Genomic DNA, 6,106 nt, shown 5'->3' on the forward strand with positions numbered 1-6,106 from the left:
ACACAATATTGTCTGATTTTGCAAAATTGTGTAAATTTAAATATTACCTGTAAAGTCACAGAACTGTTGTGCATCTCCTAACAAAAAACAATAGGTGTTTGATTTGAAGCAGCACTGCACAGATCGTTCTGTTCGTACCAATTAGAGAGCATTTTTGAATGTTTGTTTTGATGTCAATAAATCTTGCTGTTTTGCTTTTTTGTTAAAGCAGTGTTGCTGTTGTAAAGTTATACAGCTACAGTTGTGTTGCTGGGTTTTAAAGCAGGTTTGATTTTATTTTATTTTTTAATCAGTCTGTATTTACAACAATTTCACCGTCCACTCAGTTCAAATGTGGATGAATGGCTACACGTAGATTGGTGCACACACTGCCAGAGCTGTGTGAGATCACTACCATGCTGCTCTGTGGGGGTGGGTTAGGGGTGTTAAATAATTTCTTTTTTGTTAACTCACTTGTTTAATTTCTATAGGTTTTTAACATTCTAAAAGCTCTTTACTCCAAAGATATACTACAAGATAGTCAGTGTATTCAGTAGGTGTAATGTATTGTAAGTTGCTTCAGAGGCATAAGGTATTGCAAGTATTACACACAACAAGAATAAAACATTGCATTGACATAAAAAAAAGCAAATTTACATTTGGTACTTAAGTACTTTTAAAAGCAAGTACTTCTGTACTTTTACTTAAGTAATGGAGTTGTGTACTTTGTCCACCTCTGGCTCTTTTTAATTTGCAGCAGTGGCCCCTCGGCCCCACCCAATTCTCTGAAGCTTTTGCTAGCACTTCAGTTTTACCTATCATTCATAATTGACCAACACAAATAGAATTGATCAATCTGATAAAAGACAGACAAATTAATCCAAATAAAATAAATTGTTTTATATATTTCAAAAATAAAAAGAAATTTGGCCCCAAACGAGCCAGCTGAACAGCAGTGCTCAATGTACATTCTGTACTCATACAGTAGGACTGCAGAACTTGTCCTGAGCATGTATATCAAGCTGTGTGTGTGTGTGTGTGTGAGAGAGAGAGAAAGAGAGAGTGAGTACACATTTCAGCTTATGAATGGTGTTTTATGTTGTAAGATTTTGTTGCACATTTTGATGCCTTGATGACAGGGGTCGGGGGCTCCCACCTAAAGCACTGTGGCTCAAGGCCAGCCAATTTCGCTGTCATGATGGATGATAGTGTTCCGTTCAGAGCTGAACTCTTGCTAGTTTTGGTTTTGTTCAAACCCACCGTGGAGAAACACTCTCTCTGCATCTGCATTCGAGTGGGGAAGCCACAGTGCTTTAAGTGGGAGCCCCCGACCCCTCATCAAGACATCAAAATGTGCAACAAGCACTTGCAACACAAAACACTTAATATTTAAATACTTAATATTTCATGCATAGTTTTTGTCTTAATGCATATCTGTATTTTTCGTTTCAGAATGGTCTCTGTTTTAAGATGAAAATTATAGTTTTAAGATTTATTGTTTCAGTGATACAAAAGTTGGTGACAAAGTGAGTTCAGAAGTCAGATCAAAAATGCCATTACAAAATCAGAAAGTGTTTGAGACTTTTAATTCAGAAACATTATTCTATTTTATTTTATATATTATTTTGTATTTTATGAAGTCAATAACTTGGGTAGGTTACCATCACACAGTCTTTAACATGCACAGCATCAGACATTATGAATGAATTATCTCAAATTTTCATTCCATGTGATAAAAATGTTAACATAGATGAAACATTGTTTAATGAAGTGTCATTTTTCAAGTCTATCTTTAATTACCAGGTGGTCAGCTAAACGTTCGCGTAAAATAAACACTAGTTCGTGTTAATGTGCTGAAAAACATTCTTACGACTGCGGAGACTCTTTTCTTCAGATTTTTACCAGAGAATCTTAAAAATACAAAATAGAGGAAATAAGAAAAGGCAACAAATTACTAGGGATTTGATAGGATAACTGCCAAACCCCACTGATTTACAGCCAATCAGATACGTTCTAGGTACACTGCGTAGGCTAATTAATATTCATAAGCCAGGTATCCGCTACAATGTAGCGTTTGTATATATTCGCTGTGATTACTATCGTACATTGTTATCCCCATCGGTGTGTATTTATGAGAAACGTCAATACCGCTTTAGTCTCATCTAAAACATCACATACACGTTGAATGGAAAAAAGCCCTCTAGCGCTAAAAAATTTTTTCCATGTTGATATCAATAGAGACAAAAGTGAAAGTAAGTTACAGGAGCCATTTTATCCTCAAAAATAACTGCGTCATGTTGTCATAGCATAAAAAGTGAGTATCAGTTGTAATTTTTTGATACACAAAAGCTCGCGTGATGATTATATTTGGTAGATAAACACCTTTTGTAAAACGTTGTTAAGCCTGTGTCCGATAATATCGACGCGAGAGCAGCTGTGCGTTACTGTAGGTCGAGTGCGTCACGACGTCGCGAGGTTTGACGCTAACGCGGCTTAATATCATCACTAAAATATACGAGTTACGATTTTCGCTTATTGTTGTACTGCATCGTTTAGACTATTATTATCGCTCAATCACCTTTTATGCTTTGTTTTTGTTGTTTTTCGATCGTATGTTGCTGACGCCATCTGTCCTGCAGTATAACCTCATCCACTTGTTACTTTCTCCGCTTCAGCGATTTCCGGCGGCAGCGTAACAGCTCGTCAATTCATGTTCGTGCAAGGGAAGAGACGGGCAAAATTACCGATGCATGCCATTTTTTTACTCGTTCTCATGTTGTCAGGTTCACAGTGCCAAACAGCTCCCGGGTGGACTGATTTTACTTAACTTGTAAGCGGAATACAAACTTTATCCCTCAGTTCTCAACTGCACAACACACAGTGAGGACACGTCTCTCCAGCACATTTCACACTGAACTACATTACACATAATGCATCTCACTCTGGACTACAACTCCCGTACATAGCTGTCTTAAAGCGGCAACTCCTTTTTCCTCTCTCCCGCAACACACTGCTAATGAAATAATCATCGTGGGAAAAAAACGAAAAACAAGAATCCTTTTAAGTAATAATAATAATATAAAAATAAAACAATATTTATAACTAAAACAATAGAATATAACTCCACTGTAACAAAACAGAAGAATATAGTAGCTACACAGCAGTCATAGCCTATTTAGCAAGAAGGCAGGCGCTCAACCCCAAAATGGATCATAGCAAGTAAACCCTAGTGGTAGGGGAGCAAGAAAAGATAGAGTCAAAACCAGTAGCGGCTCCTGACTGTAAATTTAGGTGGGGCAGATTCTGGGTCGTAGCATTATTTTATAATAAACTCAAGAAAGCTTATAGTCTTTATAGTCTAACACATGCACACACACTTTTGGCAGAGATCTAATGTCCTTTCGTTATTCAGCCTGTGGGCGGCACGGCACGCTAATGTTGATTGACAGGCTCGAAGTACACACACACACAGAATGCTATAGAATTATTGCCTTAATATTGTCTCCGAATGTTGATTTTTAGAATGTTACAAGTTGTAGTGGAATTTAAGTGAGGAAACGAATATCATGTCTCATCTCAAAACGAACATAAAACAAACACAACATAACTATATAAAGGCTTTTTATGTGAGCACATTTAAACTACAGGATTGACACTTTCATTAATTTAAAACACTACTCCACATAGGAAAAACAGACATGCCAGCTACTTACTGACCTGATGCAGATACATAGGCCTATAGCTAAAGATGACTGATATCGTCTCCTCTTGATCTGGAGCAGGGATGGGCAACTGGCATACGGCCCGCATTGCCTTTTAGTCCGGCCCGCTGGATCATATTTTACTCGGATGATCAATTTTAAAACATTTGAAAAGTAAGTCATGGAAAGATTGCTTTCAGTTTATGATGCTGATACTAAAAAAAACCAGGAAAGGTCACTAGTTTCCAGCCGCTCACCGTATTAATTACAGCGTAGTAGGATGTGAACATTCACTAACATTAGCAAAAATAAATGAAAAATTGACAATGAAAATCGTATTTTCCAGTCAAGATGGTAAACAGATTATCTTTTTACCAAGTTCAAGGGGATACCCATATGTTTGGATTGTTTGGAAACGTAATCTGTAATTAAAGATTTGAATCTAAATCGCCATTACACCACTGCTCACAAAGTATGAAAGAAACGCCAGGGACGCCAGAGTTGCACTTGCGTCAAATTTCAAATGTAAAATGCATAGTCAACAAAACTTTTTTTGTCAAATGCATGACAGAAATGCAAGTTTCAAAGGCAAGTGCCGTGCTGCTTTGTGTACTGCGGTTACCTTGGAAACCGCTATATTTCTGCCGTTCCGAAAGCGCCTCCTACTGGCAGAGAATGAATTTGCATTTTCAACAAGCCCTTCTGCTGTTTTTGTTCAGACCAGTGTGAAAATCGACCCATAATTATGTAGCAAACACGCAGTTGTAAATGTGAACCGGTGGATCGATGAGAAGCTAATGCATTACAAAAATCTAAACAATTAAGACACTAAGATATATTTATAGGTTATTTAATTAATATAATAATTGATTGATAATAATTGTTTAAATTAATATAACTGATATTTTTGACTCAACCGTTTGAGGCTGAATTGTGAAGTTTATCATTTTATAAAACTTTTTGTTTTTGTGAAAACCTGAACTGTAAATCATGCTTTTTACAGTCATTTTAAAGTTTAATATGTTACCATACTGTAGACATTGCCCTATCCCGCTCATATGCTATTAATTTTATTTGTGCGGGTCTTAAAAGGGTCTTAAAAAGACTTAAATTTGATTTTAAAAATCCTGCAGATACCCTGTTATATTATGGTACCATTTGGAATAACTAGTTTTTAAATAAGCACTTTTTTAAAACTGTCCTCTTAGGTTGTGTTGATAATGTTCTGTAGGCTATCAATCAAAAATAGGACCTCAATTGTTTGTTGCAAATTTACAGACAATGCAATTGATATGTTTACATTTGCTTGCTTGTCAACTGAAAACAAAGTTTCCCATTTGAATTGGCATAACTGCACAAGTTTTATAGTTAATAAATCTTTAAAAACTAATTATATTAATTATACTTTGATTTCCTTCAATAAAAAGGAAATTGAGTAAGACGGTGTAAAAGGTGTGTGGACATGGATTAGTAATCTGGCCCCTTGGTATAAAGGAGAAAAAGTGCTGGCCCTCGTCACTATCAAAGTTGCCCATCCCTGGTCTGGAGCGAGATAAGGTAACGTGAACATAAGCGGGGCAGTCTCAAAACTGCCCAAATGGCTCTCAATTAGAGCGTGCTGCAGTTAGACTTTTCACCACAGATTTACATTGTAAAATTTGTGGGGCGCTGTTGAGTTCAGGAGGACACCGGCACGACTGCCCCACTTTTAGTATCATTTTACGTGCCTGCCGAAGCTTGCGATGAACTTTAATATATCCTGCACACTTTAACTTAAAATTGTCAAGAAAATTAAAAAGATATTTGTTGCAGAATGCTGAACACATTTACAGTTTATTATTTATTCAGTTTATATAGAGGTCTATGTTTTGGGTGAATATTTTGGGCTATTAAAATATGTTCTTGAACAAGTCTAGTTCACTTATGATTGGAGCTGGTCTGAGCAAAGATGCTCACAAGCAATGTTCCCTCTAAGCTGCGCGCGTGCGCGGCCGCGCACTTCTTATGTCACGACCGCGCAGACAACTTTTAAAGCAAAGTTGGGGTTGATTTCGAGTTTACATATGAACGTAAATAGAATAGGCTAATTAAATTTGTCTATTTTAATGTAAGACAAAATATTTTTCATCAGTGATAGAAATATGATTTAAGGATGATCCAATAAATAGGGGTTTAAGCTGTGATATTAACGTTGCCCACTAGAGGGAGCCACAGGATAAGGAATATTTCAAGCCCAATCATTTTCTATCCGTTTTCATCCACTTGAATTGAAATAAATGCATTTGGTTCATTTGTATAACTATGGTGTACTGACAGTAATGCCGAGTTCACACTGCACGATTTTAGCCCGATTTTTCACTCGCCGACAGGTTTTGTGAAATCGCCGACAAATGCCCGACATCGGAGTCAAATCGGTGCTCGTTCAC

This window comes from Sinocyclocheilus rhinocerous, unplaced genomic scaffold, assembly GCF_001515625.1.
Source record: "Sinocyclocheilus rhinocerous isolate Xijiao unplaced genomic scaffold, SAMN03320098_v1.1 scaffold1091, whole genome shotgun sequence".
Classification (NCBI taxonomy): domain Eukaryota; kingdom Metazoa; phylum Chordata; class Actinopteri; order Cypriniformes; family Cyprinidae; genus Sinocyclocheilus; species Sinocyclocheilus rhinocerous.